Consider the following 13,108-nt stretch of genomic DNA (forward strand, 5'->3'; position numbering starts at 1 on the left):
CAAAATTATAGGCCACTTCAAGTGCTCCCTCTTCTGCAATGCTGTCAGGTCTCTTCCTCATGGCCATGGTGACCTCCTAAAAGCAAAAGGTGACCGCCCTCAGGGCTTTCCCTGGGGCAAGACAGTGTCCAGAATACTTGATCCCATGGAAATTACCTAGAACTTTAGAGCATCACATGGAAAAGTTGCTAAGAGGAAGAACAGCCATAGTGCTGGTCCTTCTCACACAAGGACATGCCCTTACGCTCAGCAGGGTCCAGAAATAATGGTGTTTTCAAGGTTTGGCATGTTGTCCGAGTTCCCTCTCCTCCTCCACCCCAACTCTCTCCTACTACTGCTGGCTTCTGCCTTTCCATGCCATACTGAATCTCAAGTATTTTTATATCTCCCCTTGAATACATTCAAGAGAGGAAATTAAAGAGTATGGGGAAGAGAAGAAGAAAGAGGAGAAAAGGATTGGGGGTGGGAAAAATCAAAGAGTTTAGATGACGGTTTGTGTATGGTTTTGTGTGAGTAAGAGTGAGCGTATGAGCATGACTGGAAAGAGGTGCAGAGCAAATATGTAAGAAAGGCAGACAGGTTATCCATCATTCAGCATGTCCTCCATTAATTTCTAGCTCTCTCATCTTTCTCTCCTCCTGTTCACTAAACTCTTCTCTTCCTCCCTTTCCCCAAAAGATCAATGCAACAGTTCTCTCTTTGTAGAGGAAGGGATAAAGAAAGAAAGAAGGGGGGTAACCCCAAACTCTCATTTACCCACTGGTGCAAAGTAGTGAGGACAAAAGCTCACCCCCTAGAGCTAAACCAAATACTCCTACCCATAAGCTGCAGTGTCTCTGTCCCAAAAGTGACGTGCAAGTGTGAACTGTTTTCAGTTGCTTCTACCTTTCCTCTTAGCTGCAAAAGCAGAAGGGAAAGGCCCCTGGCCAGCGGTTTAACTTTTACCACATGACAAGGTGCACTGGCTTTGGTGATGGAATTGATAACAAAGGCACTACAGATGACAAACACTGCGGCAGCTCAAGCTTCTGCTATGATGAATAATCCCCTTGCAGAGTTTCAGCTCATTTATTTTGCCAAATCCCGTTCGCAAGAAGAACTGCTGTGCATTTGCTGACGCTGCACATGCTGAAAACTGGAAGACACTGGAAGGTGACTGGAAGAACTGGCTGTGGATGCTAGTGATTTTCTACAGTTCCTGATAGCACCTTCTCCTGGAAGCAGCTGGGACGGGGAAGAGCTGTGCTCCTGGTTCTAAGGCAGAAAGAGACTGTGAATGCAATAGTTATAAATAGCAGAGCTTTGATCACTTCCCTAGCGACACAGCTTTCATACTGTGGCATATGTTCTTCATCCATCTGGGACTGGAGCACGCTACAGCTGCTGGTTTTGCCTGCTCCCTGCTGCAAGAGGCTATAAGTGGCATAGCTGTGAGCTCCCCACTGAAAAAATGAGTGCCATGTTAGAACGTGGATGCCATAAGAGACTTTTGTTTTAAATAGTTTTGCTAGCAAGTGTACAATAATTAATCTGCATGTTTTTCAAACTAATATTGATGCAATGGCTTGTTTATGCAAAATAACCAAGTGTTCAAAAATTAAATGCATCCCTAACCTACCTCTTTTCCTCTTGCTGACAGCTGGTATGGTTTAGGATTATCTCATTGGTACTTTGCAGTGGACATGACAGCCACGTGATGTAATTAAGATCATATATTCAGTAATAATCTTGCACTTGCAGTACAGCCAATGATGGCTTGCTTCTCCTGCAAGGCAACTTACCGTATAAAAATAAAGCAGTCAACAAAAAGATGATGTCTCCAGCTACAGTATTTAATTTTTACCACTCATCTGAAGTAACAGTGGAGCAAATTTTTAGTCTGAAGCAACTAAGTGAAGCTAGTAAAGACACACACCCAGGCTGCTACAGAACCGTATCAGAAGATGGTCAACAACCTGTAAGCTCTGATCTCAGCCTGTGTCCCCTTTTAAACAGGCTGTCATCAAGTACTAGGAGCAGGGCAGCTACCCCGGTGACTGACATGGATTAAGAAAACACAGTCCAGAGTTAGGCAAAGCTCCTATGGGAAGAGGACAGCTGCTGAGGTTTATAGTGTGCTTAAGATTTTACTTGTGTTGCGTATATAAGGGCACTCTCGCTTAGGAAGAGTCATTGCACTGTTACTACTCCTCAAAGGAAGCAAGAAAAGAAGAGGAAAGCGTGGAAGGGGGAGTAGGGGGAGAAGAGAGGAAAAGATATTATCTTTCTTGCTTTCCAGAGCCCAAGGGAATAAGCTTTCGTATAACAATGATGAAGTAAACAGGCATCCCTGAAGAAAACACGCATCCTTGAAACACTCATTTATATTTAATACTTGAATGTTTACAAAAATAGAGGTGAAGGCCAGCATCCTGCAATGACTTTGTTACTTGCTTAGCATTATACTCTGTGTAGTCTTCGTGGAATCACCGCCTCCCCACACATGCCTTCTGGCACCTGTCCCATGCACAAAAGCAAATGTAATGGCACCACAACAAGCAGAGAAGAGCAAATCTACCACTTCAACGAGAACTGACTGTTTCAGATACAAAGACGCCAGAGGCGTGCGCGGAATAGAGCTGGCGTGTGCACACACATTCAGTGCGCTGGAAGAAAACCAGGCGGTGTTTTTGAAGGGTCTAGATCTCCTCAGAGAAAATGAATAAATAAATAATAAGAAAATAGCCCTGTCTGTTCAGAAATTAGTTCAGTGACATCCCTGAGGAAAAGGCATCTGTTTGATGATTATTTGGCCTAACTGTATCAATGAAGGAAAAGAGCTGATGCCAGAAATAATGGCACAAATAAGCATGTAGACACGCTGGAACGTTAGCAAATGTAAGAAGCTGCTGCTTTCTCTGGCGAAGGACAAGAATACTATCTAGATTAGAAAAGGAGATGTCACAAACTCCCCTTGGAAAAACACAACCACAACTCTTCATTACCATATCTACTTCAGGCGAAAGCACCCTTGTTTCAAAGGCTCATGATCAGCTCTCATGCTTTTATAATCCACTGTAGCCACTACTACTGCGTTCCTCCCAGCAAGACCCTGTCTGGGCACACTGGCAGCCGCCTGTTCCCTGTAGGTGAGCACCTCAGCAACCTCTCCTCATCTTTGCTGGGGCATGGAGGGAGCAGCAGGTCACATTTCTACAGGCCAGGGTGCTCCGCTGAGATTTCTGCGGATTACTAGAACTGGGGAAGCTGCTTGTTCCCTCCATGGAAATCTGTGCTGTGGCATATTCCCTGTACAACTTCGGTCGCTGTATACCAACACGTTGCCTGCAGGAAAGCCACATCCCGCCCCATCTCACCGACAAGAGCTGCCCTCGTGAGTCGATGCCACCTCTCAGCCTGCATCAGAAAATACAAAGTCACATAGCAAACGGCCAGCGGTCATTAGCTTAGACCAGGGGGAACACATGAGCTCTCGCAGGGGCTGCCTGGATCACTGCTGGACTCTAGAGAAGAGCCCCAGGCTCCAAGGAGTATCTTTCCCTCACAGTCCATACCAGAAGCCTACACTGAAAGTCAAACCTCCTGTCTAGGAGGTCATAATCAACAAAAATGGCCACGTGGAAAAAGTACGCGAGATCGGGGAAATCACCTATGTCCCAGCACTGGTAGAAAACTCATTAAATCAAGATGCTCAGGCTATCCCATTATGTTTCAAACTGGTATCTTATTTCTTTGCATAAGCATGAAGGGAAACTGACTCCCAAACACCATTCACAGAATCCCTCATTTGCATCTTAAAAGGGGCAAGTCTGTCTGTTCTGCTTATTCTGTTCTTTAATTATCCTAATGAAAGCAAATGTGAATCCCCGAGGGTTTGGTCCCTTTCTGACTGACTGCTTTTAAACTCCGAGACAAGCGGCCATCAAACCCCTTAGTTTTTAACTTGCACATCTGCGGAAGATTCCCCTGGTACCGCGTGCAACATGGACAACATGTTGTAGCAAGAAGAGAAACTAAGCAAGAGTTCTAATTTTCTGCCATGTGGAAAGCACATGAAAAACCAGCTTAGGCTCCAGAAAAATTGAGAGGCCACTGGCTTCAGGCAGCGCAGTCCTCTTCAGATGTGCAATATATTACAGGAAGACACTCCTTCCATCCAAACAGAGAGCTAGTTGTTTGATACATTTAAAGGCTCCCATTCAGCATCAGTTGAAATTAAAGACTTCACGCAAAGCGAGAGCAATAGCTTTGTTTCATATAGCTGTTTGCGAGGGGCACTGGTTAAGTCAAGAAGCCAGAACTCGAGAGAGCTGGGTCCTTTTCAAGTTCTGCAACTGATTTGCTACTTCATTTGAACACACTCCCACCTCTCAGGCAGAGTATTAGGAGACAAACTTTCCTCCTACAAAGAATCTGTATGACACCTAGCAGAAAGAAGCCTCTAGCTGTTACTGTAATATAAATAATAAATGAGTGAAATAATAAATAGAAATAAGGCATTCTGTTGCAAACAAAGCCAACATATTAGTGAACGTGTTCAGTTTTTTAAAGCATATCCAAACACCAGCCTAAGCTCCAATGCTAACACACGGTGTCTCTTTAAAGCTCCAGAGAAGGCAACAGAAGTCTGTGGGCAACTCTTTGCAACCCTGAACCCTTCCGAGGGTTCACATTGATAAGCAACTTGAATCACTCATGTAACAGTACAATATCAACCTTAATTGCTTCAAATTCCATTTCTGCAGCCTAGACCTAGGATGTCTCAGCCTGCTCTCAGCATCACCCATAAAAACTCAGTGGGTTTCATTACAGCTGTGGTGAATTCAACCAGCAGTATTTGCCTCATGCTGCTCCAAACAAGAGCACCACCAGCATCTCTGAAGCAGATGGTCTACTTATTAACAGCCCTACCCAGAGCCCGGCTTATGTCAGTACCCGAGAGAAAGAACGTGGTTCACTAGATAGGACAGCACTGCGAGACTCGGGATGCCTGGGGTCTCCTCCCAGGTACGCACTGAACTGATGCAGGAATATGAACAACCTGCTTTATTTCTTCACGCTCTCATTTTCTGCTATTTTACTCAGACAACCTCTCCGTGTGTGTATGTGAACAACACACAGCATAACAGGAATCTCACCTTAGTGGAACGCTCTGGGTGCTGTTGTGGTACATAATCACGGCCAAAAAAAGCACCTCCATTCTCTTTGAGGCAATGGGATACAAGGTAACCTGCCTGAATCTTTGTCTACACGCTGCTGTCCCATGTGACACCCCAGAAACATCCAATATTCTGACAACACCAATGAAAACACATTTTACCAGCGGCTGGATGAAAAACGAGCATGAAAAATTCCTGTATCTATCCCCTTGCCCCCTCCGCCAGGGTTGTGTTGAGTCAGGATAAACCAGCAGCCATTCAAAGCAGCAACTTGAATTTCGCTTGCTGGAAAGGAGAGGACGAGAAGAATGATTTCTCAAGTGTAAGTAAGCCAAGGATGAGACCGAGGGAAGAAGACCAATAGGATTTATTTGTAATGACAAGTGACAAGTGATCACCATAAAGATATTCTTGGAACAGAATCCTGCTAATCTCTGCTATAATTCTAGTCCCAAATGGTTTGGCTCTGGCAGCGCTCTTAGAAATGATATATGTAAAAGCATCGGGGATTGTCAAGAAAGGAGTTTTGCCCTGACAGTTACATTTTGGGCTCACTGGGTTTGTTTGTGCTTCCCTGCCCCCACCCCTACTCCCCCTTTAAAAAAAAAGCTAAGGTCAGCTGCAATTAGTATTTAGAAAAGAAAATGTTTATAACCTCTTGCTTTTATCATCATTAATAATGCAACAAATGTATTGAACGTGGGTAGACTTTTCAGCAATCCGTAGTGCTCTCCCCCTCTGGCTCAGAAAATATGCACCTCCTGAGAGAAAATCTATTTCATTAGAGACCTGATAAAATGCCTAGAAATGACAACATAAATAAGCATTTAAGTGCTGCTCCCTCTTTCACTCTGAAGTCTTTTCCAGCTGAGAGAAGTGAGAAAGAAGCTGTAGTGGGATGGAGGGAGAGAGTTGATGAATATTTGATCACAATTATCTTAAATAAATGCTTTCCCAGACATAGCCTTTTGACATACCAACTGCACTGTTAGCCTCACCTCTCTTGCACCGTCTTAAGGGCAAGTCCACGGCCAAGGTATTTTGGGTTGACAAAAAACAAATCAAACTGAATGCTCCCTTCCCTTTTGCTTCTCCCTTCTCCAGTCTGGTTTTTTACATCACTGTCATTTCTTTTCCTCCTTTCCACAGCTCCCTCCCCAAAATGCTTTGATAGATAAACTAGAATCCCTTCTCCAAAGCTACTGTCTGCTACAAAGGTGGTTTGAAATGCAGGTTACAGTAGTGGTCAGAGCATTTAATCTGGCACGGCCATGCCAAGCTTCTTTAGAGGAGTCTCTCAGAAGGAGATGCCAAGGTTAGAGGTGGAGAAGGAGGGAAGTAGCAAACCACCAGATTAAGGTCCTTACTTCAGACCTCCACAGTCCCTCTATGCCTCAGCTCTGCCCAGTGATGGCTCACAGAGTACATTTAAATGTCACGCAAAACTGGGCACCAACACAAAGTGCATTTATTCCCGCTGTTTGTTCACAAAGCCCTTCCTTCTAGATGATCAGAACCAACCGAGAAAAGAAAATAAGTGACTTTGCCCTGGGCTGAGATTCCTTCCACCTGCTGAAGTGCCGATCAAGGAGGCAACATGAAATGAGCCCTCAGATGAAAACAGAAACAAGATGACCTTCCCCACAACAACAGCCACCAAAACCAACCGTGATGTGTACCTGTGCAGGGATAGCAAACCCTGGTAACACTCATCTGTGGAGTGCCTCTCTCCCCCTTCCCAGGCACCACACTAGCCAAATGGAGACTTCACACATTAACCCTCGCTGTGACTCAGTGAAGCAGGGCACTGCTGTTAACTACTACGTACAAGCCAAGCAAAATGAGGTAATCATGAAGAACAAAAGCAACATTCGCCAAGGGGCTTAATCTAGCGACCAAGTGGCAGTAAAAGACTCAAACAGGGTACAACTAGCTCCTTTGGGATTTCAAGTTTTCTTGAGAAGCCCATATGTTATAATTTTTTAAACTAAAGAATATATTAGTTTTTCAAGTGTCTTCTCCGCATATGCAGAAGTTGGCTGCCCAGGTCCCCATGGATCTCGTTTCATTAAGCAACCACCAAATTGCTTGTTATACCTCCCACTTGACTAAAGTCACACAGGAAATCTAACTAAAGCAAAGAACCTAATTCAGACTTTTAAATCCTAAACTGAACATCACATAGTTTGGGGAACTCTCCCTCTATCAGAGATGACTCGCACTGTAGCCACACAGACACAATACCATTTTGCTAAGTTGAAGAATTCAAGCAAAGGAAGGAAGGAAGAGCAGCATCTAAAAAGAGCTGAGGCCAAGAAATAAAGGTTTCGTACAAGTGATATCTTTGGAGAAGGGAGTCCATGTTGTATGTCAAGGCCATGCCACTCCATAAATCTATTTGAAGGTGGTAGGTTTGGCTGGATTATTCAGCTCTTAATAGTGGGAACCCTGTGAGGAACAGCAGGTTAGCAAGGTCAGCTAGAAGGTTACTGAGGTCTACCTGGCAAAGCTGCACTGTGGAAATTAATCAGAGGGGTCATGATGGTATTACAGAGAATATTCAGAGGCAGTAGCAAATTTATAGGTTTTTCATATCAGTAAGACAGACAAGTCTCCTAGTTAACAGCAGGCTATGCAAAGGCCTCAGCTATTATGCAGCAAAGAAAGTCACAGTCCATAGCAGAAAGCTGTCCAGGAGATGGCAAGTAGAAACCCATCCAGAACAAGAACTGTAAGAGCTGGTTCAGATGGAGGTATTCAAATCCAAAAAGCATTCCATTTGAAATGCTGATGTTAGCCCAGCTCCCCTTGAAGCAGAGAAACAAACAAGGAAGCAAGAACTCCATAATACTATTCCCTAACTTGTCTTCTGAACTCCCAGCTCTCATCTCTACCCCATGCTCAGACAGGCTTCTAGCAAATTTGGCCCTGACTACATCCTCTTCAAGGGACGGAAAGAAGATTCAATGAAGGTTAATTTAAAAATTTAAAGGATGTTAAGAAAGCTACGGCCTTGTGCATGGTACCACAAGCTCTTCTTTGTTAAGTATCCCTCCCTAAAGGGGTAATTGGCACTCATTTATGGAAGGCAAGACCTATCTCTTCCTCTTTTACCAGCATACTCGGATGCAATAGCTTCACACTGTCACTCAACTATTTAATCTAAAGAGAAAGAAGGGAGTGGGAAAAGTTTGAAAGGAATTGCAGCAGCTAGTGGTGGGAACTAGAACAGCTCCACAGCCCAGCCTGAACCAAGGTTGGCAAGACAGAAGCTCCAGCCCAAGTCAGAGGAAGCCAGGCTGCAGAAAACAGCGTATAAACAGCTGCCAGAGGGAGCAGGCTTTGACTGACGTGGCCCTAGCACAGGCTGGGGTGAGACAGGCAGAAAGAGAAGGTGGTGCGATACCTGCCAGTGACTAGGCAGACGTGCTACGTTTCCAAGAAGCGCACATGCATCCCCTTCTATTCTGCTTTTCTTCCACAGACAGGCCTTTGCCTGGGACTCATACACATCATCCTAGCAGAGTTTCCTGGCCTGATCCTACCTCCCTTTGTAGTGTCTTTCCATTTGCTTAGCAAGGCAAGGATTTAGTGGTTCTAAAGCACAGGGACAAATCCTGGAAGGAACTTAAAAAAAAAAAGACTGGTGTAACTCAAATTGGACCACGGAACATATCTGGCCTGTGGTGAACAAAAGGGAACAAGTTTTTCTTCCTGTAATGCTAGAAAACACGTTAGTGATTTCTTTGTAGGACATAAACTAACTTTTTTTCTTTTTCTTTTCTTCCCCAAACAACCCCAGCTGTGCTTGTATTAGAAGCAGTGCCACTAAACTCCTACACTGTTCACCTCCCCACCAAGAAAATCACTTAGAGCCAAAGGTGTCTATGGTGAAACTCCAGCCATGTCTAATGGATGAAACAGCCCAGATGAACCTGGCCCATTATGTGTGCTCTAAAAGAGAGCGAGAGGAGAAAACACAAGAAAAAAACCAAAAAAACCCATCCCCAAGCCCTGGCAAATACAGCTTGATCCTAGGGGTCAGAGCTCCACATTAACATTTCCACCTTAATAAAAGCCATAATCAAATCCTCAGTATTTAATGCCTAGTTTCCACTTGGCATGAAAGAAGAAAAAAAAAAGGAGGAGGGGAAGGGTGAAAAAGGGAAAAGCAAAAAGAAACAATATTTTCTTCATACATTCAGGAAGTCTTTTCTCCAGCAGATTCATGGGGTTTTTTTTCCCGTCTTCCCTGTAAGACAGGATTAAGCAGCGCCACAGCATCTACTGTCAGCTTGAATTCCCTGCCTCCCAGAATGGGTACTCGTAATTAAAAGCTTAGCTCACCTTATCCCTCCAGTTTCCCAGGCGAAAAGTCAAAGCCTGCATTTAATTGCATATATATGTGTGTGTATTTAAAGCCAAAGCTCTGAAGAGAGATGAGATTTGGGAGAGGGGAGGGGAACAGGCGCAGAGGTATTTGACACAGTCTCGAACAGGGAGAAATGGGAAGTGGGAAGAGGAGGAAAGCAAAAAATGAAAGCGCAATTTCTCCTTCTCTCCCTTCAGCCCTCTGCTTACCCACCTTCCCCCATTATTCTCCCCCGCAGGATACAAGCTGTTATTTTACTCCCGACTTGCTCCATTACATCTTTTTGGTTCCCCAGTGGGAACAAGTGAGGCACAGACAGGTTTGTCCTTTGCTTGCATAGGCTATGTTTTTTATGACGTGGTTTAGTCCATTCTCTAGGGCTTGGCCGTGGCAAAGGCTGAATCAACTTTTGCTCGTGCACAGCATGGGAAGTCCGGACTGCTACCAACATGCATCAAGTTTATCCCTAGCTGTTCTGCCTGCATGGTGTTGTCAGTCCCAGGCCCTCTTGCTTTGGCTTTAAGGTGAAGGCGATTAGTCACCAGCACTAGGGGACACCCACAGGCACCTCTTCTGGGCCAGGTGCTGTACCAGCAGTGAATGCCAGACAACGCTCATCAAAAATGTTTTAGAACAGGGTACAATGGAATTGGTAAACTCTCCAGAAAACAAAGGCATCTTCTCCAAAGTAGATGGGGATACTGGGCTAAAATCCTTAGAATGCAACTATGAAGTAACACATTTCAGCTCCTAAGCAAATAGATTTGATTCAGAGGTTACCACTGCACATCATATCTCCAGCACTTTGGACCCTCTGTGCCCAATGCTGATCTTCAAAGAACACAGACAGCTGTTGAGGATACTTCTGCATTCCTCCAAAGCCATCTGCCTTCCACGAGGCCACTTCTGCCCTCAGCAACAACTGAAGCATTCCTAAAGATTTTGCCAAGCAGGCCATACACAGAATTTTACAGAGTAATAATAATCAGACTGCAAGCGGTAACTGAACTTTGAAAATAATTTGCACAAAGGAATTTTGTAAGAGGGTTGGCTAGGTTGTTTCAGCACAGGGTTTGCATACTTGACCCAACCTCCCAAGCCCCAAAGGGGAAAGACATCTTTTGCAAAAGCAATACTTCCTCCAACCTTTCCAGCCAGCACGAGAAGAAAAAGTCTTTCTCTCTGTAACGCAACCAACACAACGCTCAACTGAGAAGTCTAATCTGATCTACCACTATTAATGCCTTTCAAGTAATTCAACCATAACAGCAGCACCCACTTTAACAACACACCCCATAGAGCCAATACACCTCATATCCTCGCGACACCTCAATCCAGCATCTTTCACCATTTGCTAGCAAAGGACACCAAGTTTGTTCAGGTCTGCGTTGTCAGGATGCTCCTTGGATCTCCAACAAGCACTGTGGCCATGCTTCCCACCATGCCTTTAATAAACCTGGAGCGGTTTCAGGTCCACAGTTAGTGCCTGCAGTTGCTGCTCCCCCACAGGTAGAGCTTGTTGTCAGGCCAGGAACAAAAGCCAGGTTCTAGGCAGGTTCTACCTGCCTTAGAGCACCCTCCAGCATGGTCCAGGCTATGTAATTCCTTGCCTGTGGTTACACTCCCAAGAAGGTTTCTTCCTCTCCCTGAGGATACCTTGCCCCTTTTTATCAACCCAGCCTATCGGTCACCTTACCCCATGCTACGTCCTCTTCTGCAAGGCATAACTGCCTGGGCCTGAGGAGACCTTAACGTCCTCTATACGTTGCAATCCGTGGGTAACAAGCTGCTCCCCAGTCAGCACAGATCCCTCCTCATAGGATTTCTGAATCTGATTCTCTTCTTCCTAGGTTTCTGCTGAGGAGGAGAGGCTTGAAATAGTAACTAGCCTCCCCAACAACTGCTTTACTCTCCCTGGCAGCAGCCCTTCATCCCAGCTGTAACTGGTTACCTGCTTAGTGCAGCTACGGAAGACCTTCCTTTCATTAACCCCTACTTCCACCGACTTTTTTTTTTTTTAAAGCTTATGATACCACTAGCTTCAGAGTTTCCTTTTTTCATCTTTAGTTGCTGGCACCCTAAAAGACCATCAGTAGCTGGGGACTGAGCCCCTCAAAACTGCCGAGCAGCTCTAAGTTCCTCCCCGAAGCCACTGGCAGGAGACACGAGTGTGCAGCACACACCAGGGTTTGCTGCTGTATCTCTGTGCTCACTTCAGTTGCACAGAGGAGGCTGGGTTTCCTTGCACAGCTGTTGTGAATCTGTAAGTGAGCATGCATTGAGTAACAAGGCACCCTGACAAAATGGACACCATGACCTAACCGAGCCAGCTTAAAGAGGTTTCATCCCTTTCCTTATCCACCTTCCTCACTATTTCCATGTGACATAGTGCAAGGAAATGCAATGCTATTGAAAGTGGGGATCCAGGCAAAGCCTTCCAAGCTCCCTTTCCGGAGCACCTGTCTGTCTTGGGTGCCTAGGTCTCTGCTGGGAGGTTTAGCATGCATGTTAATGGGCATCTACTCAGCCCAGCACAGTTTCTTGCTTGACTTGGAAGCATTGAATCTTGAAGCATCTCTATGCAGCTGGGGGTAGAGAGGGAAACAGAAGAGCAGGACTGAAACATTGAAAGTTAATTGCAGGGAAAGTGCAAAGACTGATTATAGTAGGAAAGGAACTACACTGTTTATTATAAACAATATCAGCATATTTACTATATGTGATACTCTTGTCATTAAGACTGCTCTCCACATAGTTACTAATATATTTATAGTATTGGCTCATCTCTCTTTACATACAGGCTGATAGAACTATTAGCATAACCATTGTATTATCACTATGTAATCACTATGTAATCGCTATTAATTATTACTGCAGAACATCCTATGGGAGTACAGACATGCTATTTAATAGTTAAGCAACCAGGTAGACAGCTACTGCTGCCAATATCTTACCAAGTGTGACTGCTTCATGGATTCCACCTCCTTCTGACCACTTGTTGGAAGTCTCTCACCACTCTCATTTCTCACACAGCAATTCAGAGGAAGGCCTGGAGGCTGTACTATAAATATATGCACAGCACAGACAGCCACAACCCCCTGACTACTCAGGAGCGCTCCAGCCTCTGCTGCACCTCTGCTATCTTATGCAACACGCAGAGACGAAGTGACACGCAGACAAACCAAACCCTAATTGCCTTGTACCCGGGCAGAGAAGCCCCAGCTGGAGGTGTTCCCCCACCCATCTCGTTAGGGTGGGAGCAGGTGCTAGATTAGTTAATTTGATTCAGCTGACCAGTGGTCACCGCTGCGCCTGCAGCAATGGGCCCTTCCCCGCCGCCCCCAGCCCCAGCGCAACCCCACCGCACGTGTATGGCCCCGCAGAGAGCGCAGGCTGAAGGGGCAGTTGGAAAACAGGACACACTTTGGCATTTAAAATCAAGCGGACGCCTAAGGAAGTGTAGGGAAAGCAAGGCTAATTACCTTGCAAGTGCTTTAAAAGCCGCTACTTCCTCTGCTACTTTGATACACTCAGCTGCATCTCCTGTGCCTCAGACTGCCAAAATGTCAGCTTCCTC

At 45.2% G+C, this 13,108-nt stretch overlaps 1 protein-coding gene across 1 annotated transcript in view; it reads right to left on the minus strand.

Annotated features, from left to right (window-relative positions):
* The window catches only part of LSAMP (limbic system associated membrane protein), a 1,014,682-nt gene that overhangs the window by 370,936 nt on the left and 630,638 nt on the right, over nucleotides 1-13,108 (minus strand). The window lies entirely within an intron of this gene.

The sequence above is a fragment of the Haliaeetus albicilla genome, chromosome 6 (genome assembly GCF_947461875.1).
Source record: "Haliaeetus albicilla chromosome 6, bHalAlb1.1, whole genome shotgun sequence".
NCBI classification, from domain to species: domain Eukaryota; kingdom Metazoa; phylum Chordata; class Aves; order Accipitriformes; family Accipitridae; genus Haliaeetus; species Haliaeetus albicilla.